This window comes from Onychostoma macrolepis, chromosome 03, assembly GCF_012432095.1.
Source record: "Onychostoma macrolepis isolate SWU-2019 chromosome 03, ASM1243209v1, whole genome shotgun sequence".
NCBI lineage: Eukaryota > Metazoa > Chordata > Actinopteri > Cypriniformes > Cyprinidae > Onychostoma > Onychostoma macrolepis.
In genome coordinates, this window is record NC_081157.1 from 45896814 (window position 1) to 45913500 (window position 16687).

A 16687-nucleotide genomic window follows, 5' to 3' on the forward strand; every position below is an offset into this window, starting at 1 on the left:
GTAATTATAAAGCACATATTAATGGCTTTTTCTGCATGACCATATTCTAATCTAGATCCTTATTTCTACCCCAAACCTAAACTTAACAGCTTCCTTAATAACTATTAACAAGCAGCAAATTAGGAGTTTATTGGGGCAAATGTCGAAGATAATATTAAGTTTATAGTGAAAGCTGTATAGTCCCTAAACTAAACTGTGACTGAAAGTTTGAGGTTAATTAGATACTTAAGTGTTTAATAAAGAGCTGATTGAGCATTAGTGATAAACACCTGCTGTTAACATGCAGAATCACTAAATGAAAGAGAAACACGAAAACCACAAGTTACTTCCAACCAGAGCCTTAGATGAAATCAACTGAAATAAAAGAACACATGAAATCTCTCAAGATCTCAGGAGAGGATGATTAAACAACTCCACAAACAGCATCAGCAGCTTCACGCATTACTAACCAGATTGAATTTATTTCTTTCAGACATCTACAAAAAAAATTGTATTGAGAATTAATTAACAGTTAGGGTGAATTAAAATAATGAAGAATCAGTATTCTAGTTATTTGTGTTTGCTTTTGTTGGGAACTTGGCCCTTGACTTTTTTTCGTGGTAGTTTTTCTCTGGCTGATGTTAATGCTGTAAACATTTGTTATGATAAGAAAAAACAAGAGAAAATGGGATCGTGTGAAGTTGGTCACTTACTGAAGACGACATAATCAACATATTAGAAATGTCATATAGATTACATAACATCCTGCTGAAATGCTTATGGATGATGTGACAAAAATGCGTATATTTACATCATCAAAACTGTGTAACAGAAATTGTATCTGTTTATTACTAGATTAATTATTATTATTATTATTATTATTATCAATACAGTACCTTTTATCAGTATCTTTTTTAAAGAGTTTTAAAGCTTTTAAATCGTTATTTTCATATGAAGCTGTTCACTCTTATATATTATTTATAAAACGGGATCAAAGGCATTGGTAGTTTTTATCTGGTAGTTTTATTGGTCCACAGGACTGAATTAGATTTCTTACCTTGTCTGTCCTCCAGAAACACTGAAAATCATGTGAACTTCAGTGTTCAGTATTACTATATAAAGGTCCAGTGACCTTTCCAATTAAATCAGTTTTCATACACTGTCTTACAGAAATATCAGCTGTATTGTTGTCACAGTTTACTAACGAGAGTTGTCTGTTCTCCAGTAAATGATAATGTTGATTGAGGAGTGTTTCAGTTGTGATGCTCTTTATCAAGTTTAGGGCGTCATAAGGATGAATCATCCTACGTAGCTGTTTATACTGACCTGTCTAGCTGTTGTGAGAATATGTTCCTTAGTTCCTTAGAAATTAGTTCCATAAAAAATTATGTCAAACAAATAATCTTATTATTATTCAAATTTAAATATTTACTATTATATCATTGCATTTATGATCAGAAATGTTTCATGTTCAGTTATTACTTGCATAGAAAACAAGTCAGTCTTTTCTTGCTGTACATGTTTTGCAGGTCATGTTTTATGGAATGCCGTTTTTAAAAAAAGTCTTTGAGTCACTGTCAAATGTTGAATGTCATTCATTATTACATTGCAGCGTTTTTGCACTTTTTCACACAAGAGCTGTAAACAGTCTATTGATTATTGTCCTTCACTGAGACTTGTTCAGTTGTTGTATATTTTACAGTAAATTTCAATGTATGTATTTCTACTGTCCGAAGCTGCTATATTTGCACACATGTACTTCATTTAGTCTTATGTGAGTGTGTATATCTTGTTAGTCCTTCTGTATTTGTTCAAGATGTGAAAATGATTTATCCTGTGGTGGAAGATGACAGAGAGTGACATGTTTTCTTTAAAAGAGTGGTAATGGAAGTGTTTTGAGGAATATGAAATTATTAAAAGATTAATTTAGCTTCATTCCTATTTTACGCACTCAAAATAATATTCTTATGTTGTAATCTGAAATGTTGAAAAGTCCTGTGCTTATGCTTTTAGGAAACAAAACGCTTAGAGAACTGGAACAAATATGTGTTTGAATTTAGGAGGTGAAGACATTGTACCATATTTATCACAAAAATCACATGATTATTCTGTACTTCAGTGTTTGTCCTCAGTGATAATGTAACCAATAAAATTGCAGAAAGGGTTAATATAACTTGGTTATTTCTGAACATATCCTACAATGTATAAATGTGTGTGTATTCTTCTGGTCGTTGAGTTGCTCTGCTGTGTCTGAAGTGACTCTCGGCTTCATTCTGCATTAGAGACTCAAGCACTTCACCACGAGAATCACAAAGACCTGCTGTCTGTTCAGAAACACAGTTTTAGAGTATTTCTCTTCATTCTCCACGAATCGCTGATTACTTGATTTTGTCCAGAAATTCAAAAAGTGTCAACATATACAGGTGCATCTCAATCAATTAGAATGTCATGGAAAAGTTCATTTATTTCAGTAATTCAACTCAAATTGTGAAACTCGTGTATTAAATAAATTCAATGCACACAGACTGAATAGTTTAAGTCTTTGGTTCTTTTAATTGTGATTTTTGGCTCACTTTTAACAAAAACCCACCAATTCACTATCTCAACAAATTAGAATACTTCATAAGACCAACAAAAAAAACATTTTTAGTGAATTGTTGGCCTTCTGGAAAGTATGTTCATTTACTGTATATGTACTCAATACTTGGTAGGGGCTCCTTTTGCTTTAATTACTGCCTCAATGCGGCGTGGCATGGAGGTGATCAGTTTGTGGCACTGCTGAGGTGGTATGGAAGCCCAGGTTTCTTTGACAGTGGCCTTCAGCTCATCTGCATTTTTTGGTCTCTTGTTTCTCATTTTCCTCTTGACATTACCCCATAGATTCTCTATGGGGTTCAGGTCTGGTGAGTTTGCTGGCCAGTCAAGCACACCAACACCATGGTCATTTAACAAACTTTTGGTGCTTTTGGCAGTGTGGGCAGGTGCCAAATCCTGCTGGAAAATGAAATCAGTATCTTTAAAAAGCTGGTCAGCAGAAGGAAGCATGAAGTGCTCCAAGATTTCTTGGTAAACGGGTGCAGTGACTTTGGTTTTCAAAAAACACAATGGACCAACACCAGCTGATGACATTGCACCCCAAATCATCACAGACTGTGGAAACTTAACACTGGACTTCAAGCAACTTGGGCTATGAGCTTCTCCACCCTTCCTCCAGACTCTAGGACCTTGGTTTCCAAATGAAATGCAAAACTTGCTCTCATCTGAAAAGAGGACTTTGGACCACTGGGCAACAGTCCAGTTTTTCTTCTCCTTAGCCCAGGTAAGACGCCTCTGACGTTGTCTGTGGTTCAGGTGTGGCTTAAAGGGATAGTTCACCCAAAAATGAAAATTCTGTCATTTACTCATCCTCAAGTTGTTCCAAACCTGTATGAATGTGTTTGTTCTGCTGAACACGAAGGAAGATATTCTGAAGAATGTGGGAAACAGAGCAGTTCTGGGGCACCATTGACTTCCATAGTATTTTTTTTTCCTACTATGGAAGTCAATGGTGCCCCAAAACAGCCTGGTTACAGACTTTCTTCAAAATATCTTCCTTTGTGACATTCATACAGGTTTGGAACTACTTGAGGATGAGTAAATGATGACAGAATTTTCATTTTTGGGTGAACTATCCCTTTAACAAGAGGAATACGACAACTGTAGCCAAATTCCTTGACACATCTGTGTGTGGTGGCTCTTGATGCCTTGACCCCAGCCTCAGTCCATTCCTTGTGAAGTTCACCAAAATTCTTGAATCAATTTTGCTTGACAATCCTCATAAGGCTGCAGTTCTCTCGGTTGGTTGTGCATCTTTTTCTTCCACACTTTTTCCTTCCACTCAACTTTCTGCTAACATGCTTGGATACAGCACTCTGTGAACAGCCAGCTTCTTTGGCAATGAATGTTTGTGGCTTACCCTCCTTGTGAAGGGTGTCAATGATTGTCTTCTGGACAACTGTCAGATCAGCAGTCTTCCCCATGATTGTGGAGCCTAGTGAACTAAACTGAGAGACCATTTTGAAGGCTCAGGAAACCTTTGCAGGTGTTTTGAGTTGATTAGCTGATTGGCATGTCAGCATATTCTAATTTGTTGAGATTTTTTGTTAAATGTGAGCCAAAATCATCACAATTAAAAGAACCAAAGACTTAAACTACTTCAGTCTGTGTGCATTGAATATATTTAATACACGAGTTCCACAATTTGAGTTGAATTACTGAAATAAATGAACTTTTCCATGACATAATTTATTGAGATGCACTTGTAGGGTACAACGGGGCTAAAGGCGCCCCGGTGTAAATGGCGCCTTTGATATTATTTTCATCTAAACCACTAGATGGCACGAAAACGTGGCGTAGCACTTTCCAAAACATACGCTTTTCAAGATACACGTGTATATAGAGTGGGGAAACTATGATGTCACTTTGTAGGCGAATGGGTTTTTTTTAATGTGATTTTGGTTAAATCTCTTAAATAAGGTCCATGGTTCACACAAGCTCAAGATACTTTCACGTTTTATTCTACAACATAAAACACACCAGTTACACGCCACTCCTGATTTTTTTAAGCTGTTTTTTAAGCTGTTGCTAACAAGTTGCTAAATGGGACTACAGGCGCTGTCGGAGACATTGAACGTCATCACGCCGAACAGTTGATTAATTTATAGTATTTTACAGTTGTAGTATAATTTGTAATACAATTATTTTTAGAATAACCAATGAATAGTTTCCCGCATTTTATGTTTTTGTTCGACAATGTTTATTTATTTTTTTGCTTTGCCCCGAAATGTGACACACGTCTTCGGATGGAAGATGCTCGTTTTATCGTTTACTGATGCGGAGACTCTGGGTTCGTACTATAAGGTGAGCTCATATTACGATTATTACATGTAAACACCACATTTACCGGCTTTATGTGGTGAAAGTGAAACTTTAATGATGCATAGTGCTTAAAGCCACATTAAAATTAAATGTTTACAGCAACACAAAGCTGTTAAAAAGCATATAGAGCATATATAGGATTTCCTAGAAGCAAGGATAAAATAACATTTTGTGTATCCACCCTAATAAAATGATAGCTGAAATGTGGTACGTTGTCCACTAAAATAAGTTTAATCTTACCATATCCAAAAACTCACTCACTCTGCTGTTATTTAAAAGATTAAATACACAGGGAAACATTTTTAATTAAAATATTCATATTAATCAAGGATTTATTGACTTTTAATGCACCTTATTTCGAAATGTACAGAAATATGTGCTTTAAATGTCCTTTAGTTAAGATTATTTCATTTATTCACTATAGCCTACTATTTATTACTAATGTCTCATTTCAGTTTTAGTTTGGCTCTAGTTTTGTATTTATTCCAGTTTATATGAAAAGGTTAATGTAGCGTGGATTAAAATTCATATACACAGTAAATCCTTCACTGAACATGTTATAAATAAGTTTGAAACAGTTGTCTGGAGCACGGTGGTGGTGACACTGAAGGCGTGGTGCTGTAGTTCGTTTATAGCCTAAGTTTAGCTTTTCAGTTCTGGCGCTTTTATTTAAGCTTCAAAATTCATCAAAGTTATATTATTTTGTGAAGATTATCTTGATGGACAAAACGTGTAATTTTCATGAACTATGATTGAACACAGAGCTTATTTTTTGCGATAAACCAAAAGCCTATGGAAAAATCCCATTGGCTTTTTGTCGAGGAACCAGTTTCATGCTAAAAGCTGATCCGCATACAGAGTTACGTCATAGTTCCCCCACTCTATACAGCTGATCTTTGACGTGATCGCGCGCAGCAGCGCAAAGTTGATTCTGTGCTTATTTGATCTAATATTTTATGTTTTTTAAAATGTTGTAGATTTAAGTAGCAAATGAGAATAGCTAAAATGAATGCATATATTTTGAGACAAAGGTCTTCTTTATGATTTTCAGTTTTAAGATGATTAAAGCAACAGTTTTTTAAATAACAAAAGAATATGTAAAAGTATGTTTTTTACAACGCGCCCCTGCTGTTGGGACTAAAGACGCACAGAAATTAACATGATAATTAATAGATCGCTGACTTTTCCATTTGTTGACATGACATGGTTAGATTCAGATGGTAAATATCATATATTATGTTGGCTGTCCATATTAGAGATAATCACCATGTTTAGAATGAAACCATCATATTTAAAAACATGACATTAATCATATAATATAAAAAATATATAATTTGTTGTTACTACTGTAAATATATATTGAAATTATTACTGGATCTCCTTCAATGCTTTCAGAATCTTGACTTATTAAAATAATTTTGTTTATACATTTTAATATGACATATTTTAATGACAGTATATTTACTGAACAAAAAATAAATCTTTTATTTTTCAAAATAAGCAGAAAATAGTAAAAACTTTGCTAAAGTGATTGTTTTGAACAAGTATTAACTTAGACATTATTTAAAAAAACAAACAAAAAAAACAACAACATTATTTTAGCTGAAGTAATTGTACCAATAGCGTGTGCCTTTTACCCCATGCTGGTGAGCCTTTTTCCCAGTGCGTGGGGTAAAAAGGCCCCTCTTGCCACCTCATACATTTATAAGATTTTCAAACAAAATAAACAACTTGTATGATCTATTTTCACACAAAATCTGTTGCTCCATTAATGTTCAATACAAACTAATTTTTTTTTTCTGCAATTATACATTTTAGGTGCAGTGAATAGCACCTTTTTACTTAAGTTGTGCCTTTAGCCCCGTTGTACCCTATATATTAATGAGAGTCTCTTCTTGGTAAATGTTTGAAGAGGGTGGAACAGTTTCTGATCATCTTGTTCAGCAAGTTAGACAGGAGCATCCAGGTATCTTCAAGATGATGTAAAAAAATGCATTCAAAATGAACATGAGAGAATGCATCTATTGATAGCAAAACAACACAAGACACTTTGTGTTTTATTTATTGCCCTTCATTTGTTAGTGTGTTTGAAGCTCACAGAGTTTCTCCAGGGTCTGTCATGATCAAATCTTTGTCAATTGTTTTTTTTTTTCTTCACATGCTAAAGTTCCATAACAAGTTATTACATAATTACATCAGCAGGCAGTGTCCAGTCTTTTGAATAACAAGTGAGTCGTTCTTCACTATACAGATTATTCACAAAATAGTGTGTCCTTTACAACTGAACAAGTCTTTGTATCCTTTATTACATGTGTATGGGATTTCTTTAGTTTAGATTTGGACAAAGTGCACTCAAAATTAACAAAATCAACAACAAAAAAGAGAAAGGAATCAAGACACTAATGTGAGTGTTTTACTTATTGTACTTTATTTGTTTGGTGTGTTTGACGATCACAGAGTCTCTCCAGGGTCTGTCATGATCAAATCTTTGTCAAAATGATTTCTTCACATGCTGAAGTCACAGCGATAAGCATAAGTTTGATTATGGTGCTGATTATCAGTGTTTGGAAACATGAACAGCACCTACAGAGATGCCAAACCAGTTTCTGTCTCTTCTTCTGTTCTGCTTCATGTCTTTGTGTTCATTGTGTGATTCATGCCTTTTTTGGTCACTGTACTTTCATTATCAGGGTTGCACACTTTGTTTGCTTGGCTGGAGTGAGTTTTGATGACATGGACTTGATCAATGACACAACTTGGTATTTATTTCATATATGGCAAATTACTAACATTGTACTCGATGCACTTTTTAGAAACTGCCCCAATTAACTTCCCCATTGTTGCTGGTCAGATAGCTACCTAATATTTTCTGCCAGCTAATTTATTAAATCATTAAAAAAAGGTGTAGTATATACAGTATCTCACAGAAGTGAGTACACCCCTCACATTTTTGTAAATATTTTATTATATCTTTTAATGTGATGACACTGAAGAAATGACACTTTGCTACAATGTAAAGTAGTGAGTGTACAGCTTGTATAACAGTGCAAATTTGCTGTCCCCTCAAAATAACTCAACACACAGCCATTAATGTCTAAACTGCTGGCCACAAAAGTGAGTACAACCCTAAGTGAAAATGTCCAAATTGGGCCCAATTAGCCATTTTCTCTCCCCGGTGTCATGTATCTCGTTAGTGTTACAAGGTCTCAGGTGTGAATGGGGAGCAGGTGTGTTAAACTTGGTGTTGTCGCTCTCACTCTCTCATACTGGTCACTGGAAGTTCAACATGGCACATCATGGCAAATAACTCTCTGAGGATCTGAAAAAAAAGAATTGTTGCTCTACATAAAGATGGCGTAGGCTATAAGAAGATCTCCAAGATCCTAAAACTGAGCTGCAGCACGGTTGCCAAGACCGTACAGTGGTTTAACAGGACAGGTTCCACTCAGAACAGGCCTCGCCATGGTCGACCAAAGAAGTTGAGTGCACGTGCTCAGCATCATATCCAGAGGTTGTGTTTGGGAAATAGACTTATGAGTGCTGCCAGCATTGCTGCAGAGGTTGAAGGGGTGGGGGGTCAGCCTGTCAGTGCTCAGACCATACGTTGCACACTGCATCAAATTGGTCTGCATGGCTGTCGTCCCAGAAGGAAGCCTCTTTTAAAGACGATACACAAGAAAGCCCGCAAACAGTTTGCTGAAGACTAGCAGACTAAGGACATGGATTACTGGAACCATGTCCTGTGGTCTGATGAGACCAAGATAAACTTATTTGGTTCAGATGGTGTCAAGCGTGTGTGGCGGCAACCAGGTGAGGAGTACAAAGACAAGTGTGTCTTGCCTACAGTCAAGCATGGTAGTGGGAGTCTCATGGTCTGGTGCTGCATGAGTGCTGCCGGCACTGGGGAGCTGCAGTTCATTGAGGGAACCATGAATGTCAACATGTACTGTGACATACTCAAGCAGAGCATGATCCCCTCCCTTCGGAGACTGGGCCGCAGGGCAGTATTCCAACATGATAACGACCACAGCCTTGCTAAAGAAGCTGAGGGTAAAGGTGATGAACTGGCCAAGCATGTCTCCAGACGTAAACCCTATTGAGCATCTGTGGGGCATCTTCAAATGGAAGGTCTCTAACATCCACCAGCTCTGTGATGTCATCATGGAGGAGTGGAAGAGGACTCCAGTGGCAACCTGTGAAGCTCTGGTGAACTCCATGCCCAAGAGGGTTAAGGCAGTGCTGGAAAATAATGGTGGCCATACAAAATATTGACACTTTGGGCCCAATTTGGACATTTTCACTTAGGGGTGTACTCACTTTTGTGGCCAGCGGTTTAGACATTAATGGCTGTGTGTCGAGTTATTTTGAGTGGACAGCAAATTTGCACTGTTATACAAGCTGTACACTCACTACTTTACATTGTAGCAAAGTGTCATTTCTTCAGTGTTGTCACATGAAAAGATATAATAAAATATTTACAAAAATGTGAGGGGTGTACTCACTTCTGTGAGATACTGTAAATAGTATAAGTGATGGTACAATATGTAGCTTGTTTATATGCAGCTAAAACAGGAAAACAACAGTTATATGCACTAATCAAGAATTAAAAACAAATGCACTCAAAACATCTGGACGATTCACTTATTTAACTGAAAAATGAAGTGTGGAATGTCAAGCACTCAACTGTCACAGTTAATGAGATGATTAAGTGATGATTAATGGACATCACCATTATGGTGATTAGTGTTTGCTTTGGTTGAGCTCTTGATCCTTGACTACTTATTTTCTCTGTCTGCTGTAACTCTGTGTTTATAACACATTTGCTTTGGTGAAGAAAGCAGAGAGAAAATGAGATCAGGTGAAGTTGGCCGATTATCTGTGGTAATATAATCATCATGAAGTGGCCTGATTCACTGATCTCACCCAAAATGTAATGTCTGATATTAAACTTGTTGTGTCATTAATACTTATAAGTTTATAGCATTACTAATCCTGTGAAACCACAGCTTGAGATTCAGCAGTGTTGTGACGATCAAATATTCTGAAGGATTTTAATAATATATTGTGGATAAAAAGTTTTAAACAACTGCATCATTCAGTCACACAGACACCGAGAACCAGCAAATTAATCTTAATGATGGTTACTACAGAAACAAAAGAGAATATACTTGTAAAACCTAGTATAATAATATTAATTAATCTATTATTAATAGATTATTAATATCCCTTTACAGGTTAGCATAATGTTCCAATAAACAACTTGATCTTTTTTGTACTCCAGAAAGCAATTTTCCATCTTATCAATGTACAAAAAAACAAACAAACAAACAACAACAAAAAACTGTACACCATTTTGAGCAGATGGTATATTTATTAAATCATTCATTCTTAATGTTCATAAAGTAAACACTACTCAATGAAGTGTTGTTTCAGTTCTACAAAACATTGCAGCATAAACACATTTCACACAAATGCAACGTTTTAAAGGTCAGACGCCACATTTTGTCAGTTCTCTGTCGTGTATGTCTTGTGCTCCCGCCTCTTGTGTCCTTATTTGGTCATGTTCCTGTCCTTGTTCTGTGTGATTATTAGTTTATTCAGTTCAGGTGTGTCTAATTATCAGTGATTGTCATGTGTATTTAGTTCCTGCCTGTTTAGTTAGTGTTGTAAACCTTTTATTCCTCTTGTCGAAGCAGAGACCAGGAGACGTTGGGATATCTTTCATACAGAAGTTACTGTTTATTGAGAACTCGCTGTGCGTCGCTGTAGTCATCCAAGTCTAACTAAAGCAGTGATACATTGTAGTTTTAAATACATTTAGGGGGCAGTGCTTAGGAATGGAAACAAAGCACCTGGGTGATGATCTTTAAACAAAGCATGCAAATGAAGTATTCAGGTATAGCATCCTGCCTGATTTAATCACTCCTAATCCAATCAGCCTAACTACCCAAAGACTGAGGCCGGGGCCCCAAGAGCCATTACAAACAAAAGGCAAGAGTCTCCGTCGTCTGGCTCATTAGACTTACAATAAGAGAACAGGAACTGGCAGGGACCTCTTGAATCGTTCATCTGATGTCATCATCTTCACCATAAATGCTAAATACAATGTATATAACTTCTTCAGTTTGTACACTATTACATTGGAATCTAAATTAAACATTTAAATAAATTTGTAATCCCACAATTCCCCCTTTGAGAGTTCTAATAACTCTCACAAAATACAAATTTAGACACTTAAAAGTTTATTCTTGTAACTTGTGATCGTTACAGGCACATAGCACTTGTTCTGTGTTGATTGTCTGTAGGGACGAACTGCATGCTGACACAGAAACAAACATGCAGCTCCGTGAAGTTCTTAATAGTCTTTTCTGGTTGGAACTGTCATTTCTCGTGATGGGCGTGAGTCATTTGTTGCATGAAACACTTGATACTAACAGGTTTCCGAACCATGAAGAATTATTTTCAGCCATCTGGTGTAATTTTGCTGAAAGATCAAGAATGTCTTGATCATGTTGCTGGATGACTGAAGTTCTCGTATGTGATTCTCTGCGTTGTGTATTTTTTTTTTTTCTTTGTTCTGTCTTCCGTGACAGTTGGCTCGGCAGTGGGTCTCGTTGTCTTTTAGAGGTTGTGGCTTCATACGCAGGTGAGGAGTTCGGCGCGTATGGGTCTCAGGACAGCCATCAAGTGGTATCTGCACAGAGGAAGAAAGAAAACAAAAAGACAGAGCAGTATTTGTTCTAAAGACTGCAAACATTAGGGTTGTATCCTCTGTTCAATCTGAGTCTGCTATTGTTGTTCCTTCTTTCCCTATTTCTTAATTCACGAGACACCTAAAGAACAGTGAGGTGAGGGTGGACTAGTTGATGGGGAAGGCCTATGAGGGGATGTTCACCGCAGGGTTGGCCCCCGAAGCCTATTGCCTTGGTCCTTCCCTGGGCTCCTCACTGGTCCATGTGCCCTGTCCTATCCCTGTAGGTGGTGTGCAAACTTTAGTGTGTGACATCTCCATCCTCTAATGGAACATCAGTCATAAAAAAACATCATAACCCAGAGAGGATAGGTGAGTGACTGGAGTGTGCTGTAGTATAGCTTTGAAGGCTGTGAGTGTACTTAAGTAGCATTCTCTCAATGGAAGATGGAAGGAAGTGACAGTAACCTTCCTGTAGTTTTATTTACAAAGAATCTTTCAGCTTTGTTGTACATTACTGGGAAATTAAGCACTCACAGCCCTAACAGTTAACACCTGAGCAAACTGCTCCAACAGTTCGGTGAAGCGGGGAGGGGCTGCTTCAGAGTACCAAGTAGACTGAGTAGGAGCTGAGTAAAGCTGTTAATTTCTCCTAATGTCTTTTTGCTTTTCCTACACTCTTTCATCCAGTGTCCAGGTTTACCACAGTAATGACAACTGCCCTCCTTCTTAGGACATTTACGTTTCTGTCGGTTCTCTGTGTTGACCTTAAAGGACGCTGCTGCAATCTTTACTCTGGTTTTAACATCATCCCAAGTAGCTAACCTGTCCAAGCTGTTTTGCAAGCTTCCAGTGGACCATGTTAGATCTAAGAACGGCAAAGCTGATCTGTACTCTGATAAAAGGCCATCAAACCATGTTCGAACTAGTGGTCCTTTGTCATCAAGCACACTTTCAGAATCATCCACTATTCCACTGTAAGTTACAGCTGACTGACAAAACCTTTCAGTGTATTCACTCACAGTTTCTTCTTTCCTTTGCACACAGTTACTGATTCTGGACCAGTCTATTTTGGGTCCCATGATATTCTTTAGAATTTTCAAAACACCTTCTCTCAAATCGCCTTTACTGGCATGTTGTAGTTCAGAAGTAACAGCAGACTCAAAACTGTTGAATTCAGATTCAGTTAGAATTTGTGACATCAGCTGTGTGACTTCTGCTAACGACATGTCGTAGAGACGCATTTTGTTGATCAATGCTTTTCTAAATTCAGAAAAATCTGTGCGTGCTGAGGCTAAGCTCTGGGATAGCCCCTCTATATCTTTAGGTCCTAGCGCTTTGGCAACAGTTTGTACTTGGACAACAGAAGAGTTCGGAGCAACACTTTCAATTCCCTCAATTCCCTGAGATCTTTTCGTAGCACCACATACCTTTATTGAATCTACAGGCGCATCAGTTACTGATTGGAGAGCTACATCTCTTTCAAAGAAAGCTTGTAAATCAGGATAATTGTTATCCGGCAGACTAACTTCTTTCACATCAGTTTTTTCTGAAGATTTGTTGCGGTTCAATTTCTTAGTCAAAGAGTATACTCTAGCACGGAGCTCTTTGTTCTGTTCCTCTAGCTCTGAGTTACGCTGAGACTGTTGTGTAGCTAGCGCTAAACCAAATTCTCTGTGGCAGCAGATAATGCCTTTCACATTGTTCTTGCGAATACATGTTCCTAATACCTTTTTACACTCATCTACAGACCAAGTCTTGTCTGGATGGATCTCATATTTCTGAATTAGTTCTTATCTAACTTTCTCAGTGACTATTAGGTTCATTTGCACTCCTAACAGTGATTTGAATTCGCTATCTGACCACAAAGGAGTCGCAAGACCACCCTTTTCTGTTGTTGGAATCAGCCTAGCATTCCTTCTAACCATTTTGTACGTTTCTTCTGTACCACACAAACAAACACTAAAACTTCTCTGATCAACAGAGGGTACACTTGTTAACACAGCTTAACTATTGTTAACTTTCCAAATTACCAACACTTCACACTTAACTTCCCTGCCTACAAGAACAGAGGATAAACCAAAATTATTAGCATGAAATGCTAACCTTCTCTGTGAAAAGAGGATAAACCAAAATAACTAGCACGTAAATGCCAATCTTCCCTGCCTACACAGAGGATAACCAGTTCTTCCCTGCCGAAAACAGAGGGTAACACAATATTAGCACGTGATGCTAATCTTCCCTGCCTGAACAGAGGATAACCTTCATCTCTAAAAGGACATTTTTAGAGGATAACTTAGCTAACCAAACCCTACAGCTGTCTGTTAACTCTTCTCTGTCGGCGCAGAGGATAACAAATTTGTACTGGTCTTAAAGGTTCTTTTGGATTAGAGACAGCACTCACCACAACCTTGGTTGAGAGAAAAATTCAGTCTGGAAATCTTTGTTCAGCTTGACGTTTTCGCTGGATTCCAAAAGATGCAGTCTGGAAGCAGATCTTTGTTTGAGTTTTCAATCTGGATTCAGGTGAGGAAGCTGGAACTCTATCCGGGTCACGGCACCATCTGTTGTAAACCTTTTATTCCTCTTGTCGAAGCAGAGACCAGGAGACGTTGGGATATCTTTCATACAGAAGTTACTGTTTATTGAGAACTCGCTGTGCGTCGCTGTAGTCATCCAAGTCTAACTAAAGCAGTGATACATTGTAGTTTTAAATACATTTAGGGGGCAGTGCTTAGGAATGGAAAACCAATCACCTGGGTGACAACCTTAAGGCATGCAAATGAAGTATTCAGGTATAGCATCCTGCCTGATTTAATCACTCCTAATCCAATCAGCCTAACTACCCAAAGACTGAGGCCGGGGCCCCAAGAGCCATTACAAACAAAAGGCAAGAGTCTCCGTCGTCTGGCTCATTAGACTTACAATAAGAGAACAGGAACTGGCAGGGACCTCTTGAATCGTTCATCTGATGTCATCATCTTCACCATAAATGCTAAATACAATGTATATAACTTCTTCAGTTTGTACACTATTACATTGGAATCTAAATTAAACATTTAAATAAATTTGTAATCCCACATTAGTTTTCGTCTGGTCTACTCATTATTCCCTGGTGTTCCTGTCTGTGTCAACCTTGCCTTGTCTTGCCCTGCCGTGTTTAGATTCATTAAAGATTGTTATTTGAGTTATCCTCGTCTCCTCGTTCATCCCTGCTGTGTGCACCATGACACATTTATGTTATAGAAATCAATAAAAGACCTGAAAATGTACAATGGTGCTTGAAAATTTGTCAACTCTTTAGAATTGTATATATTTCTACATAAATATGACCTAAAATACCATCATATTTTCATGCAAATGCTGAAAGTTGTCAAAGAGAATTAAATCAAACAAATAAGACAAAAATAAATACTTAGCCATTTATTTGTTTCTGGAAAATGATCCAATATTACATATCTGTGAGTGGCAAAAAATATGTGAATCTCTAGGATTAGCAGTCAATTTGAGATGAAATTAGTGTCCATCTGTTCAGAGGTGTTTTCAGTCACAGAGGTGACTATCAGGTGTCAGTGTTTGCCCTGTTTTATTTAAAGAAAAGGGATCTATCAAAGTTTGATCATGTTTGTGGAAGTGAATCATGGCACGAACAAAGAAGATTCATGAGGACCTCTGAAAAAGAGTTGGTGTTGCTCATAAGGCTGGAAAAGTTTACAAAAGCATCTCTAAAGAGTTTGGACTCCACAAATCCACAGTCAGACAGAGAAGCATTATGTTTGGAGAAAAGAACACACTGCATTCCAACATAAGAATCTTATCCCATCTGTGAAACATGCTGGTGGTAGTATCATGGTTTGGGTCTGTTTTCCTGCATCTTGGCCAGCAATTTCTAAAGGAAAACGTCAGGACATCTGTCTGAGAACTGAATCTCTAGTGAAAGTGGGTCATGCAGCAATACAATGACTCCAAGCTAGGGTTGCCAACCGTCCCATATTAGCCCGGGACGTCCCGTATTTTGGGCCTAATTGATTTGTCCCGTGTGACCTCCCTATGTACTAACAAAGCTGAGCTGCAAATGATAACTTGATTTGAAATTGAGTAATGACATCCAATGACTAGCAATTCATCAAAATGTAATTGTTACATGTACCACATACCTTATGATCAAATATCTTATGAATTTTTACAATACTGCTACTACTAATCTTTATTCTTATCACTGGTTTTATTATTGGTGATTTGGCAATAGTGTATGTACAATCATGTCAATAAAGTACATTGATATTGAGAAAATTTAAATATTTAAAACCTAAAAAAAGGAAAAACTGGAAGAAAGAAAGATATCGGAAATATAGAAAAGTATTCTTTCTTTAAATTACATAATTACCAATTACTGTTTTTTTAATATGATGAGGGAGCATCTCAAACAGCTTGAGGAAGTTGTTGCCGAAATGAATAGAGCCAAGATATTTTCATATCTACATATTTAAGCCACTGTATCTTTACCACAACATTAAAGAGGTACAGTTTTACTTCTGTTTGCTATTTCAATAGCTGAAGAAGTGTTTGTTTCAGCGTGGGTAATTATACGATGAAACAATGTTTCAATCACCTGAAAGTGCAAGTGAGAAAAGTAGCAGTGTTTAAATATTAAAATGTGAACAAGCCAGTTACCTTTTCATTAGATGGTCTGAGAGCTATGATTCTTCAAGAGAGACAAACAACAGCTTACAGCTATAAAGCTCTAAAACACACATGGCATCATGGATTCTATCAAATAACAACAAATAAAACATCAATAAGTGACTGACTCTGTTAGAAATCTTATAATGAGCCATGTTTGGATCTTCCAAAACATTTATTTCATAATGATATTTCCCCCAATTTTAAATTCTTATTATCCAATGAAAGGTTAGATTTTTGTGATTTTAAAAATAAAATATCAAAAGGATTAACAATGCAGATTAATTTTCACAGTCTTCTTTGATCATATTTACCAAGGGTGCCGATATTTTTGGCCATGATTCCACAGTCTGTTCGGAAATCGAGGCTCTCAAATATGGTTCTTTCAGTGAGGGTCGACAGAAGGGAAAAAAATGA